At 37.8% G+C, this 16,661-nt stretch overlaps 1 protein-coding gene across 2 annotated transcripts in view; it reads left to right on the top strand.

Annotated features, from left to right (window-relative positions):
- LOC115224689 (transmembrane protein 26-like) overlaps window positions 1–16,661 on the top strand; it is a 110,729-nt gene that overhangs the window by 64,783 nt on the left and 29,285 nt on the right. The window lies entirely within an intron of this gene.

Raw genomic sequence — 16,661 nt, 5'->3', positions numbered from 1 at the left:
TAGATGTATGTATGTATGAATATAACGCGTGCGTGCGTGTATGTGTATGAGTGTACGAATGAGAGTGTGTGTGCGTGCTAATGAGTGTGCGTGCGTGAGTGAGTGCTTGTGCTCAAGTAGAAAGATAAAGGGACTAGCCAAGATGTTTGTGACCAGCGGTCAAAGATAACAAAAGTAATAAATGAAGAAATAAAATTAAAATTAGGAATGGGTTTGTAATTGTATGTATATATGTGTGTATGTGTAGGTATGAATAGGTACACATATGTATGTATGTGTGTGTATGTATGTGTATATGTGTGTGTGTGTATACGTACATATATGTGTGTGAATAGGTACACATGTATGTATATATATATATATATATATATATATGTGTGTGTATGTGTGTGTGTGTACATACATATATGTGTATATGTATATATGAGTATATAGGGACTTGTGTGTTGTGTGTGCCTGTGTGTATGTGGATATGTGTGTGTATGTATGTGTATGTGTGTGTATGTGTATGTGTGGTCGTGTGTGTGTATATATACATGTGTGTGTGTATATGTATATGCATGTATATGTGTATGTATGTATGTGTATATATATATATATGTAGATATATGTATGTATATGTGTGTGTGTATGTATATATATATATATATATATGGGTGTGTGTGTATGTATGTGTGTATGTATATGTGTGTGTGTTGAGAATTTCCTTATTTACCTAAAACTCTATTCTTCTATATATTTTTGTATTTTATTCTTTTTTTATTCTTTTATTTATTCTTCTATCTAATTTACCACTGACTCCTTGACCACCCCAAGTATGATTTTTTTGCGCTATGCCTACCCCCAAAAAGTCCCCCACCACCACCCTATAACCTGCCTAAATGTATAAATGCCAATACAATTCTTGTTAACTAGCTTCCTGAAGATTTCTCTTGAATGAAACAGTTCTAGTCCTGTAGAAGCTCCTTCTATATAATAAATATATATATATATATATATATATATTATATATATATATATAGATATATATATATATATATATATAGAGAGAGAGAGAGAGAGAGAGAGAGAGAGAGAGAGGAGGTTGCTGATTAATTGCAAGTCACAAAAAAAGAACAAGGAAAAAGGGAAAAAGCTCCTGTTTTTTAGTGGCAGGGAGGTGGGAGGAGGTGGTCTTATGCCTTATCCTTTTTGATGGAGGGATAAGCAGGGGATACATAACTCCCTCATTATATGGCAGTGAGTGCCTACAGACATTCATGTGTGTGTGTTTATACATTTATGTTTGTGTATATCAATGTAAAAGGCTTGTTTGTGATATTTATGCATCAACAGTTGACATAGAAATTCACTCAGTAGAGATCAATAAAATATTTCCTAGATTGAAATCTGTTTTGTGGTCAACTAGGATTAGAAACTGTGGACATTGAACAATGAACCTCTTCCATTTGCTTTCTTTCTTCTCTCTATCCTTCCTTGCTACAATTGTGCCAGAGCAGGAATGTGTGGCCATAATGGACAGGTGTGAATGCATAGACCCAACTTGTTTTGAAGTGGCGTGCAGCCCCCTGTCCTGAGGGGGGCCGATGGGAGTGTGATGTTTCATGTTCTTGCTTTCTCTCTGCTGTCGGAGTTCATGAAGTGGGAAGCTCCAATGTCTTCCAGTCGACTGGGACTTCTCAATCTGCTGTATATGAAACCTACGGACACTGACCACCCGGTCCACTTGAGGTCCAACATGTCAATGGACATGAAAATATATATTTTATTAACAGATCTGTTAATGGTGATATGAAATATGTATCCTGTGTGTGTCAGGGACAGGAAACCCTCCATTTAGTTCTGTGGATATAACAAGGACAGATAAAGGTTCAGAGAGGGACTATGGAAATGTATACCTTATGACAGCCTTGAGAGCTACAGGCACAGGACCCTATATCAAACATGGCATCTAGTCCCCCAAATATAATTGAAAGGACTGCATGAAGGTTTGGAGGGAAATGAAGAATAGGTTTGAACTTGTTCCCATCTCTAATGCGTGTGTGCTGTATGCTGGAGTAAATTCTTTGTCAATTAGAATATTTCTAATATTTAGAAACTGGTCCCATGGATAGAACCGACTTAGATTTGACATTTAATTAACCAGAAAGAAAAGAAATGAAAGTAAAATGAGATGAGTTTCTGTGACAAAGGTTTAAATATTTCTTTATTTAAATAAAAAGTTCTTTTTATGAATAAATGGTTTTATTTCCAGCAGCAAATATTAGGGAAAGAATTTCATTAAAGCATTACATTTTCTGTTTTTGGTGAAGCCATGTTGTTGTGTTCTTCAGTTTTGGAAAGACGCAAGAAACAATTGAAAATTTGCTAAGGGAATATGTAGATAAGAACATTTAGTTCTGTGGAAGCGTTACCAAAATATTGGAGGTTGCTGACTTGCATGCAATTCCAACATGTGGAATTCTAAGAGAGATGTCTTTGGTTTTCAGTTTTTTTTCTTTGTAGAAGTCCTTTTTTTTGTTTTTCCTACACATTTAAAAACGGATTTAAAACATGGCGTGAGGCCCTGGAATTAGAAACAATTAAGGTATTTAATGGTGACTGCTGATCCTTGTATAAATGAAATGTCCTGTTTGTTTGTCTGTCTGTCTGTCTGCTTTCTCCTATGTGGATTCCTCCATCGATCCATCCATTTGTCTATCCATTCCACCATGTCACACTGCACCAATATCATTTCAGCTTCCCTAGATTCCAATATCTCTAACATTGGTTGATTTTGATTCCACTTGAACCTCCCCTCCACATCACACCCAAACTCCATGTCTTATTCCATTCTGAGTTACATCTCTCACTCCTTATCTACACTCCATCCCTTCTCTCCATGGTACTCTCTCTACTCTCTCTCTCTCTCTCTCTATATATATATATATATATATATATATATGAGAAAAGTAGCTAGCTTGTTCTAAGTCGTAACAATACATAGAGAATACCAAACTCATTCCCTATGGATACTGTATTTATTACAACTCGTGGCTTGTAAACGTATCTAACTCGCTTTCGCTCGTTAGATACGTTTACAAGCCACTCGTTGTAATAAATACGGTATCCATAGGGAATGAGTTTGGTATTTTATTTATTACACACGAATAAACGACCATATTTTATTAACCCAATAACTAAATTCTTCATGTTTAGTTGTAACTTATGAATGACAAAAGTAGTGCCGTCACCGTGACCTCGGGTCATCACCATGGATTGACCAATCAGAAGCAGCGCTGTCACTGTGACTTCGGGTCATCACCATGGATTGACCAATCAGAAGCAGCGCTCACAGTATCTGACATATGTTAGATACCAAAAATATCTCAAAGTGTTCTCACTCACATATGTGTAATAATTGGTGTTAACGTATTTTTTTTCCACTATAACATGGCTCTTCTATAAAGAACTGTGTTATTACATTTTAACCCCAGGAAAACGTCATTTCCAACATCTTATCATTATCATCGTTTAATGTCCACTTTCCATTCTGGCATGGGTTGGACAGCTTAACTGAGGACTGGCAAGCCAAGAGGCTGCACCTGGATTCCAATCTGATCTGGCAATGTTTCTACAGCTGGATGCCTTTCCTAATGTCGATCACTCTGAGAGTGTAGTGGGTGCTTTTTACATTCTACCAGTACGGGGGCCATTCAGGCAGTACTGGCATTAACCACGCTCAAAAGGTGCTTTTTACATGCCACTAGGATGGGAGCAGCTCTGGCATCAATATATATATATATGTGTGTGTATATGTATATATATATATATATATGCACATACATATATACGACGGGCTTCTTTCAGTTTCTGTCTACCAAATCCACTCACAAGGCTTTGGTCGGCCCGAGGCTATAGTAGAAGACACTTGCCCAAGGTGCCACACAGTGGGACTGAACCCAGAACCATGTGGTTGGTAAGCGAGCTACTTACCACACAGCCACTCCTATGCCTATAGAATTCTCAACCAATTCTTGCTGACCTGATTAATTCTACACAAAGCTCCATCCACCATACTTTTCCCTCTTTTATTTTTCTCCCATCTTCCGTGTGTCACATGTCTACCTTTCTGTCTGTTTGTCCTCTTCTTTATCCTTTCTCTTTGTCCTACGTTCTTGATGTTATCTTCATCTCTTAACCTTGCCCTTGCACTTCTGTTCCGCTTCTTGTCACAGATCTAACCCCTTCCCCTTCTTCCACCTCCTCTCTCTCTCTCTTTACTTCCTCCCTCATCCCCCACACTACTCCTACCACCTATCACTGCCTTGCCCCCACCCCTCTCTTTCCTCACACTGTCCCTCCGCCACCTCCCTTCTTTATCTTGATTCCATCCTTCATTCACCAAAGACCAAACCCGATAACATCTCTCTAAATATTCTGCCTCTCAGAAGAATGGCAAATCATTGAAATGTTGGATCCTTTCACTCCAAACAACAAATCAATTCCTTGAATTCCAAGAACTAACCCCTCCCCCTCCCCCCCGACGGCCTCCCTCAATAATTGCTTTGTTCAACACCTTACCAGTAATTACGCCTGGGAAGATTGATATATTTACCCCTCAAACATTTAGTATGTAATTACTGTAACACATACTTCACATGTCAACAGCTATTTCTAAGGCAGTAAGTGCTTCACTTACATCCACTCCATCCCCCATTATGCACCTGGTATGCATCTGCAATGCCTAAGCTGGTTTACTGAGTTAAAGAAGCGAAATTAAATTGTGTTGATGGGAGATCGTTTTGACTACGAAACAAAGTCTCTCTCTCTCTCTACACACACACAAATACACATAAATGCATAATTAGAAAAAAATCATATATCTACACACATACACACATTCATACACGTGTGTGTGTTTGTAGGTATTCAGATGCATGCATATATAAATGTGTGCATACATACATGCATACACACACACACAAATACATATATATACACATACATACATATATATATACACACACACACACGAATGTATATAGATAGATAATGATAGATAAATTGAATGATAGACAGACAGATAGGTAGATAGACACATGTATATGTGTGTATATGTATATATATATATATATATATATATATATATATATATATATAACGGGAAGCTTTACGAAAATAAACAAAAGACGAAGGCAGGTGGAAAACAAACAAACAATTGTATTAGTATGGCGCTCAGGAAATATAAATAAAACAAGTCTTTAATGTTTCGAGCCTATGCTCTTCAACAGAAAGATACACAGAGAGAAAAAAAAACACAGAAAGAAGGAGAAAAAAAAATGCGTGCAGTAACTAACGAATCAACATGGCGATCTGATTTGGCCAGAGGTCAAAGATGAAACATGAGACGCGAGAGCGAAATAAGGGGAGATAATAGGGTTGATAATAGGGTTGAATGACCAGCTATTAGTGCGTAGGAGAGGTCTGAACGTGTTATGTATAGGTAGGGTTGGTGTATGTATTAGTATGTATAAGGGTGTGTGTGTGTGGTATGAGAGAGTATTAGTGCGTAGGATAGGTCTGGACGTGCGTATGTATGGGGTTGGTGGTGTATGTATTGTATGTATTAGTATGTATTAGTACGTATTAGTATGTATAAGTGTGGGTGTGTGTGTATGAGAGAGTATAAGTGTATGAGGGGTCTGGAAGTGTGTATGTATAGGGTTGGTGTATGTATTAGTATGTATTAGTACGTATTAGTATGTATTAGTTGGTGTATGTATTAGTATGGCACATCATATATGATGTGATGTGTAAAGTCGTGTGGTGTAGTGAGGAGAAGAGGGGGAGGGGAGAGGAGGGGGGAAGGAAGAGGAAAGAGGGAGAGGGGGAGAGAGAAGGGGAGTGAGGGAGCAGAGGGAGGGAAGAGGGAAGGAGGGAGGGAGAAAGAGGGAAGAAGGGAAGGGGAGGGGGTGAAAGATGAAGGACTGAAGAAGTAGGGGTCGGGAGGAAGGATAGGGAGGAGGGGGGAGAGGGGTGTTAGATGAGAGGGGGAGAGGGGGTTAGATGAGGAGGGGGGGAGAGTTGAGACCAAATGGCGTATAAGAGCAAAGAGAGAAGAGATTAATTAATTCCTGTCACGGTGCAAACGGGAATCCGGATGGCCTCTGTGTAAGGACAAACCGAACACAGATAGGTGTTGCAAGGAGTGACGGTGGAGCGGAAATGGCGTGAGACCGGTGGGTGTGTCGTTCGCAAGGTGGATGTCACGAAGGTGTTCCGCGAACCGGTCAGCCAAGCGGCGTCCCGTTTGTCCGATGTACAAGGAATTGCAGAGAGGCAAGAGACGCAATGATAGATAATTGCTGGAGGTGCAGGTGAAGGAGTGGATGATGGGATAGGGTCGATGGTGGGTGCTAGTGAGGCAGGTGACACACATACATAAACACTTATATTTCAAAATTCCAAGATCGTTTTAAACATCTGTATGTATATATATATATGTATATGTAAAAAAATACAAACTGGGACAAGAACGCAAAACATTTAGAAGACGATACAAAAAACACGGACGGGACATTCGAAGCCTTCAATCTTCAGTCAAGAACTGGATCATCCTCGCAATTTCGGCTGATTAATCTTGAGATCGCTCCGATCCAGCCAGCCCCAAGGAAAAACTAAGCTACGAGCATTAGATTTCTTGGAAAAAGGATCAAATGTATACGAAACAAGGACAGAAAAATGGACGATGCCACACGAATATAAATACAAATATACACAGATGTGCATGTATGTGTGAAACTATGTGTGTGTTCATGTGTGAAGTGTGTGTGTGTGGTTTATTTGTGGCAAACAAAAGAAACAAAGTCGAAAGTACTCAATACCCGGTGTGATTATATTTGTCCGGCTGAATTGAAGTTTGTTTCTCCTTCAGACTCTCGATTATAGTCTTATTCATGCAGGGAACATGGAGGAATACATGTCCATGTTGCCACCTGAATGAACAGGTAAACAGGGAACTTAAACAGTTGCATGTAGCTTCAGCCGGAGAGACACACAGACACAGCCAGAAGAGGTTTGACAGGTTCAGAGGAACACAATCGGAGCTCCAGGAAAATTAGGGAGCTAATAGGGCATCTATTTTCATACTTGAGAAGCCATTCAGTAAAAATCTTGCCCCCCCCCCCCCCAGTGTAGCTGTATATATGTGTGCTTCTGAGTTACTGTATATACCTGCGTGTATATATATGTACAGGTGTGTATTTGTGGCTGTGTGGTAAGATACTTGATTCCCAACCACATAGTTGCAAGTTCAGTCCCACTGCGTGGAACTTGAGGCAAGTGTCTTCTATTATAGCCCCAGGCTGACCAAATCCTTGTGAGTGGATTTGGTCGAGAGAAACTGAAAGAATCCTGTCGTACATATATCTATGCGTGTGTGTATGTGTGTGTCTGCTCACCACTGCTTGACAACCAGTGTTGGTGTGTTTATATCCCTGTAACTTAGCAGTTCAGCAAAAGAGACTGATAGAATAAGTACCAGGTGAAAAAAATAACGACTGGGTTTAATTCATTTGAGTAAAATTCTTCAAGGCAGTGCCCCAGCATGGCCGTGGTCTCATGAATGAAACAAGCAAAACCAATCAAAGACTATGCATGTCTGATAAGAGCAACGAAAGCCAAAACGTAATGTTTCCCTGCCCCAGGGCTTCGTTACTCACCCTCGTGCCTGCATTGAGTCCTTCATTTCATTATGCTTCTATATGTATGACAAAGAACACACACACGTGTGTGCGTATGTGCATGTGTGTATATTTGTGTGTGTGTGTGTATGTTAGAGGGTGGGGTGGGTGGAAGAGCGTCGATAGATTTGTAACGTTTTATTTCTTCGTTTGAAGTTAATGACTCACTCTGCATATCTCTTCCAAGGTGCGTGCAGCCATTCAAGCGATGAGAGCATGAATATACATATTACGGAAATTGTGTATATATATATATATATATATATATACTACACACACACACACACATATATATATATATATATATATATATATACATGCCATGCATAGATACCATTTGTGTGTGTGTATGTATGTATATATATAGATGTAAGTATATATATATATGTATGAAAATCTATATATAAGTATGTATACATATGTATGTATGTATATATATATATATATGTATGTATACATAGGTATATGTATGTATGAGTGTGCATATATATATACACACGTATGTGTATATATATGTATATATGCATACATATTTATATAGATGTATGTACATATGTGTGTGTGCATATATATATATATATATATATATATATATATATATACATAGACACATATATATATAAAGAAATATACACACCTACACTTCTACTCCCATAGATGCACACATGTTTGTTTGTCTCCATTCATATGTGATTCGGTGGAGCACCCACCTAGATATTTTCGGTGCAAGACCTGATAATGGCAATAGTGTGAAAGTTGTCGGGTTTCGGTCCTTTATCGTATTCGTTCATATTTTCACAGCCATTGCTATCTGGCCTGCAATCAGCTTTACCGTTCTTACAGAGATTCTCGAGACTCTGTGGCATCTTCTGCTGGTTCCACAAGTCAGGTGACCAAGTTCGTTTTCATGGTTTCTTAACTTCGGCTTTCATTGCAGCTTCATCACTTCTGCAGATAATCTTCACTCGCAAATAAACGTCTTCTTATGTCTCACTTCTAACATATATACACAAGCGCTTGCACACACACACACATATATTAATATATATACATATATATATAAATGTATATGCATATATATATGTTAATGTATATACATATAAATATATTAATGTAAATACATACATATATATATTAATGTATATACATACATATAAATATGTGTATATATATATATATATATATACATATATACACATACATATTTACATATATGTATATTATTTATATATATTCTGTCTCTTGTTGCATGTGTATGTGTCTCTGTGTGCATAAATACACACATGCCTATATATATATATATATATATATATATATAATATATATATATATATATAAATTATAAGTGTGCTGAATGGTTACAACACTGGTCTGCTAAAGATAGACCCCCAAGTGGTCTAAGAACCATTTAAATTATTACTCTACTTTATTTTCTAAATCCTTGCCGTCTATTTTTCCTCACTTACAACCTTGTGTTGTGGAATAATAATCTAAGTGGTTCTTAGACCATTTGGGGTCTATCTCTAGCAGACCAGTGTTGTAACCATTCAGCAACCTTATTATAATTTTAATATAAATTAACCATTATGGAATTTTTAATATGCTGGCCTCTGACAAATCATTAAACAATGATTTTATCCTAATTATGTATAATATACTCTTTTACTTGTTTCAGTCATTTTGACTACGGCCATGCTGGAGCACCGCCTTTAGTCAAGCAAATCGACCCCGGGACTTATTCTTTGTAAGCCCAGTACTTATTCTATCGGTCGCTTTTGCTGAACCGCTAAGTGACGGGGACGTAAACACACCAGCATCGGTTGTCAAGCAATGCTAGAGGGACAAACACAGACACACACACACATATATATATATATATATATATATATATATATATATATACATATATACGACAGGCTTCTTTCAGTTTCCGTCTACCAAATCCACTCGTAAGGCTTTGGTTGGCCCGAAGCTATAGTAGAAGACACTTGTCCAAGATGCCATGCAGTGGGACTGAACCCGGAACCATGTGGTTGGTTAGCAAGCTACTTACCACACAGCCACTCCTGCACCTTTAATGTATATATTAAAAATGGCGACGGCTGGTTTGGCTTTATGGTATATCATCAGTTCCGAAAACCTGTTGGCTCAAGGCCTTCTTAAGAATGAGGTAATCCCATGAAGCAGCCTTCCCCATTTTTAATATATACTCTCTGAATCTTAGTGTTTGCTTCTTTCGGATTTATGTTTTTTACAGATGATATATCTATCTATCTATCTATATCTATATATATATACATGCACACACACACAGTCACACAGAGTGGGATGAATATATATGTCTATATATATGTGTGTGTATATATATATTATATATATATAATATATATATATATATAATATATATATATATATATATTTCCGTGTTTGACACAATGGCAGTGTTGAGTCAAAAATGGTAACTTAACAAATTAGCAATTTATGTATATAGGGCAATAAAATAATTAACAAGTTGAAGCAATCAGTGTGTGTGTGTGTGTGTGCTTAATATAAAAGTACATTTGTTATTGTGTGTGTGTGTGTGTGTTTACTATGAAAATGAATTTTGTGTGTGTGTTGTGTGCTTCCCTCTGTGTTTTGTGTTAAATAAACAGCCAGGCTTTAGCACAAACACATTTATTCAGTAAATGTGTTTGCTTGCTAGGGTAGGAATATGTGTGTACGAATGTATGTATGCATATATATATATATATATATATACACACATACATACATACTTATATAAAGACTGTATATGTATTTATATATATATATATTATATATATATATATATATATATACACACGCATATATATATATACATACATACACAAATATGTGTAAATATACAAGTGTGTAAGTCTGTGTATATATATATATATATACACACACACACACTAGAAAGGATAGTCACGGCTGAAGCCCTCCTCCTCCTTTATGAGTGGGCAAGGGTCTCAGCCACAACAGCACCATTGCCAGACAATTACTTGACAGTCCTTCCCACTCATTATCAGTCATTCATTAATTCAGACAGACAGACAGACTAAGCAATCAATCATCAGCACCCTCATCATCATCATCATCATTGCCAGTCTTCCTTATGTCAGGGTACCACCTTTTGAACTGCATTTAACCACATATATATATACACAGTACATGTATACATCAACCATGAAAGGTGACGGGGCATGAGAAGTGAATGTATATATTTATATCCAACCATTTGTTATCCTTAAGATCACAGCCGTTAACAAGTGTTTAGATAAATACATTCACCTCTCATACCTCTGGACCTTTCAGGATCTATATACTCCTCATTAAATAATTTCATTGATCGGATCTCCTGGATTTCAGCTCCATGGGCATTCTGCATTATACTTCTCTGTATTGCATTTGTGGTCTGCTAGCTGGGTCCTTTGGAGGAGCTTTCTGTGATAGCCACATGGTTTTATGGATCCATATATTACAACTAAGAATTTATTACTCAGCTGTAACTGGGTAACGCTGCAATGGAGTAGCCTTCTGATTGGGGGAGGATGTTGGCCTGCTCTCCTCACCTGTGGGGTTGCATCATTCAATGGCTAAAACACTGCAAAACACACATTGTATAACAGCATCTGATAATCTGGTTGATCATGGGATATATATTTCAGCTGCATGAAACTTTTGCATTATGCTCCTCTGTATTTGATTACTTTGTGGTCTGTTAGCCAAGCCTGTTAGAGGAGCTTACTGTGAAAGCCACACAATTCTATGAATCCATTTATTACACTATATATACAAATATATATATGTTTTATTTTTTAATTGTTTCTGTCATTTGACTGTGGCCATGCTGGTGCACTGCCTTGAAAAGTTTTTAGTCAAACAAATTGACCCTAGGACATTTTTTGCAGCCTGGTATTTATTCTATTGGTCTCTTTTGCCAAACCACTAAGTTACAGGTTGTAAATACACCAACACTGGTTATCAAGTGAAGATGGGGGACAAACAGACATATAGACACACACACATAAATATATATATATACGACAGGCTTCTTTCAGTTTCCATCTATCAAATCCACTTACAAGTTTTGGTTGGTCCAAGGCTGTAGGAATATAAGGAATGCAGTGAATGGCAAAAAGAGGAGTGTCCTGGACACAGAACTACAGTTCTAAAATAACATGTTATATATATATATATATATATGTATGTATGTATATATATATATATATGTGTGTGTGTGTGTGTGTGGATGTGTGTAAATATATATCTCCATCAGTTTCAGCGATGAGGTTTTAATTGTTTGACTAACCTGAATTGCCTGCACCTGAATAGATTGTGGGTAGCTGAGTATTCCACAGACATGTGTACTGTTACGTAATTCTCACAGACACACACACATTCTCTCTCTTGCATGCTTGCACTGATTTAAAATCTGGCAGTCTCTAGTTAAAATCTGATTACTCTTCATTAAATGCCACTCACCCAACCAGCCACTTACCACCTGACCACCCAACCAACCAATCAAAGAAACCTCAGCTCAGATAGAATTCTTCCAAATCTGTTTTTTCCAAATCTTTTGAGGCAGAAGAAAGTCCAAAATTTCTTTGAATATTTTCATACTTTTCGTTTGTTTTTTTACCAAAATATCTTTTTTTTATTCAGTTTAATTCTTTCTTTGTTTTTTTGTTATTGTTGTTGTTTAGCCCTGGGTCACTGAACAGGTTTTAAGTGCAAAGCATTACAGCTTTGATCAGCTTGTTCTTCTCTGCAGGCATTGTGTATTTAGGAGTACATCATCTTGTGTCCCCTTCACCATCTGAAGATGATTCGGATGTCATTTGAGGGAAATTTGGCTGCTCTCTTAGCAATTCATGCTACTATGCAGAGGATCCATTCTTTGTATCTTGTTATTATTGTTGTTTGTGTGTCTCACACACATTCATCCTGATGAAACCTGCAAACAGTAAACACACACACACCTTGTTCTACCTAAGCACTTTTGCCCCACATGGCCTTAATACAAAAGTTAGTGATTATTAATATTAATAAAACTCATGTAAAAAAGAAAATTCCAATTTAATAGTTTGATGTCCATTCTGGAATGAACGAATGCAGTCATAAACAAATAAACAGGGTTCAAAACTGATTGGTGAGCCTTTGGTAGTAATGGATGTACGAGCCTTTGTTTGAAATGAGTTGGAAAAAGCACTGGTCCATGGAACATGCCAATTTCTGGATCTCCTATGAAGTTATACCATGAGATACAATCCACTGTTGCCTGCCACAGTCCATCCTTGCTCCTAAATTGTTGTCCATTCTTGTAAACTCCACTAGCTTTCTTTTGGGTTCAAGTCGGGGGGAGAGAAGCAGGCCATTTCATCCACAGAAGCCTAATTGTTGCAGATGCTCTGTAGTTTTCTTCACCGAATGCAAAGGTGCATTATCTTGCATGAATATTATGGTTGTCTTGGAGGTGATTCCTTGATTTTTTAACCAGGCTTCAAGCTGCTCCCTCAAAAAGGCTATATAAGCATCCACAGTCATTTTCCAAGGACCAGCCATAATACTTGCCCAAATCATTATGTCACCTCTCCCCCGTTGGTATCTCATCCATCCCTTGTTTCAACCACCAGGCCTGTCAAGGGCAGAATGAGTTTGTCCATAAACAAAACTTTTGAAGAGTCGACCTTCATACCATCTTCTGCCCTTTCAGATGATAGTGTTTAAAGGAGGCCTTTTAACTGATGTTACTGGTTTTCCAACCATTTCCAGATGGCATTGGGTAGTTCTGGACACAGTTGTGTCACCGATGCACTTGGAAAGTTCACCACTTGTAAGACCTGGGTTCCTTAAAGCCTCACACTTAATTTGTGGCAGAGAACGTTGAGAAGCAGCACTCCACTGACCCTTGTCGGCTCTCTAATGTATCTTCGTAGGAGACATAACAAATTCTTTCACAATTTGGTGAAATCTTCCAATTATTTTAAAGATTTACCTTTTTCAAGTTCAGAAGTAATAACAGATTTCTTTGAAGCAATTAAGTAATATTTATGGCCCATAATTACATGATTACCAGACCACTCGTTAATAATTTGCAACACTGAAAGTTCGTGGAAATCAGGCAGATGGCCATGGTTTATTTACACTTAGGCAAAAGCTCAGGTTTTTTATACACCACGGGCATACAACTGTTGCCATCATTCTGTGGAAATTTCATTGAATTTCAACAAGAAGTTTTCAAATACAAAAGTGTTATGTGATTAATAATTTGAAACGCAGTGCTCACACGCACACACGTGCACCTTTATGTACTCAGACTGCAGCTGTGAAGTGCATATGATGTTCATGTGAATGTACCTTGTATGTGTTGCTTACACAAAGTGCATTCTGTCGAAACGCAACCACTTACCTCTCCGTCTCCTTTACCCACCTCCTCCCACACACTGCAATACATTTCTGCCCACCCACAGTGACCTCCACTGTTAACACTAAACACTTTATAAGTCTGACCATTCCTTATCAACTTAACTCTTTACATTCTCAGCCACGCTTGCCTGGTTTCAGATCATCCCCCCACCCCTCCACCTTCCCGGCTGTTTTGTGTGTGTTTATTTGTCCGTCTGTTCCTTTTTCTCTGCCTTATTAATATAAACCCCTCCGACCGCTCTTGACACAGCCCTTAACTCCCTTTTCCCCTGATCTACATCTTGTTATAAATTAGCTACTGCCACACTCCCACTCTTTAATTCCTCCTCCTCCTCCTGTAACACTCTACAAACCTGTTGCCTTGGGTTCCAGATTTTACTATTCTAACACATGCGTACACACATGTACACGTGCTTACACTCTCTCAAACAACACACGCTCATACACACATACAAACACTCTCACACACACACATACATAAAATGTTCCATCCTGTTCATTTTTTTTTTGTTGGACTCGCTCCTTTTATTCCTTTCCCCTCTCTCTCTTTTACAAGAATGAGAAAGCACTGCCTGTGCTGAGAGAGATGAAAGAGAGAAAGAAAGTATTATAAACAGAGATAGATTAGATAGATAGATAGGTGAGTGGGTGGGAGTAATTTGTGTATGATATGAAAATGAAGGGAAATGTTGAAAGGGTTTTGGTCATCACAAGGTTATAGTAGAAGAGGTGGAGGGAGAATTTGACTGACACAGAAGAGAGAGGGAAAATACACGCACAAGTATATAGTCTTATATTTTTTTACTTGTTTCGGTTGTTTGACTGCAGCCATACTGGAGCACTGTCTTTAGTTGAACAAATTGACCCCAGGACATATTCTTTGTAAGCCTAATACTTATTCTATTGGTGTCTTTTGCCAAACTGCTAATTGACAGAAATGTAAACACATCAACATCGGTTGTCAAGCAATGGTGGTGGGGAGGACAAGCGCAGATACAAATAACAAATACACTCACACACACATATATATATATATATATACGATGGGCTTCTTTCAGTTTCCGTCTACCAAGGCTTGTGTTGGCCTGAGGCTATAGTAGATGATACTTGCCCAAGGTGCCACACAATGGGACTGAACCTGGAACCATGTGGTTGGGAAGCAAGCTTCTTACCACACATTCACTCCTGTGCATATATATATATATATATATATATATACATCTAAATTTTTTTCTATTTAAGCAACCAGTAAAACATTCAGTTTGAAAATGGCTATTTGAAGCCTGGAACTCATAAAGAGAGTAACTTACTGAAAACATTGTTATTAAAATAGAAATCATCCCCCACCAAAAAGCCATCTCTACTAATTTTTTGAAATACACTACACACACACACTCTCTCTCTCTCTCTCTCTCACATGCACACACAGACAGAAAGAGAACAGAAGAAAATAAAAGGTGGGGCTGGAATTGAAACGAGAATAACTGAAAGAAGACAAAATGAAACCTAAAAGGAAAATAAGGAAGCAGAAATATTAGTGTTGACTGAAAGGGAAGAGAAATAAACCCTATCATTTCTTGTGGGTACTTTGATAGTGTATACACTACTTTGGGTACTTTGCTAGTGTATACACAAACACACACAAGCACTTTAAGCCTGTTAGTCTGAAGTGTGAAGGAATGTGTATACATGTCCCCCCCCCCCTCTCTCTCTGTCTTTCTTAATCCAGTTTATGCTTCTGATACACACTTAGCCTACTCGGTGAAATGTTTATGTAGATATATGTGTGTTTGTGTGTGTGCTGTATGAATGAGATGTATGTTTTGGCAACTGATCACCATGGCAATGTTTTGCTGGAAAATAGTGTGGGATGGTTGTGGTGGTGGTGGTGGATGACAAAATAGTAAATTTTAAAAAAACAGTGAAAACCAAAATATTCCATGTTTTATTTCTGATACGCTGTCGCTATTTCTGATGGAATTGTTGAATGTAAGAATGGAGGAGAGATAAGGAGAGAGAGAGAGAGAGCAAAAGGAGGGAAAAAGAGAGTGAGATAAAGTGGTATGTAACACAGGTGCATCAAACAAAATATCTGGTGTGACATCTTGGGCAAGTGTCTTCTTCTTCTATAACCTTGTGATGACCAAAACCTTGAGGGGATTCGCTAGATGGAAACTGAAAGAAGCCTCTCGTATATGTATACATGTGTGTGTGTGTGTCTACCACCACTTGACATTGAAACTTCATCGATATTACTTCTTTCTTCCGTATGTTTAGTTTTCGACTGGTTTAAATGTCGTTTGTGCACCCCTATTTGGCCCCTTATTATGTACATCATGCTGCCTAATCCTTTCCTCACTCTACCGTTCTCCCAGCCTTCTCTTCCATTCTTACAGATTTTGAAATGAACTTTAATCTCCCACATTAAGACACTTTGTTGTGTTTCTTGTGTTTTCTATACAAGTTGTTTTTTGGGTAACAATT

The sequence above is a fragment of the Octopus sinensis genome, linkage group LG26 (genome assembly GCF_006345805.1).
Source record: "Octopus sinensis linkage group LG26, ASM634580v1, whole genome shotgun sequence".
Lineage (NCBI taxonomy): Eukaryota > Metazoa > Mollusca > Cephalopoda > Octopoda > Octopodidae > Octopus > Octopus sinensis.
The sequence above is the reverse complement of the archived record's forward strand: the minus strand, read 5'-3'. Positions and strand labels throughout refer to the sequence as shown.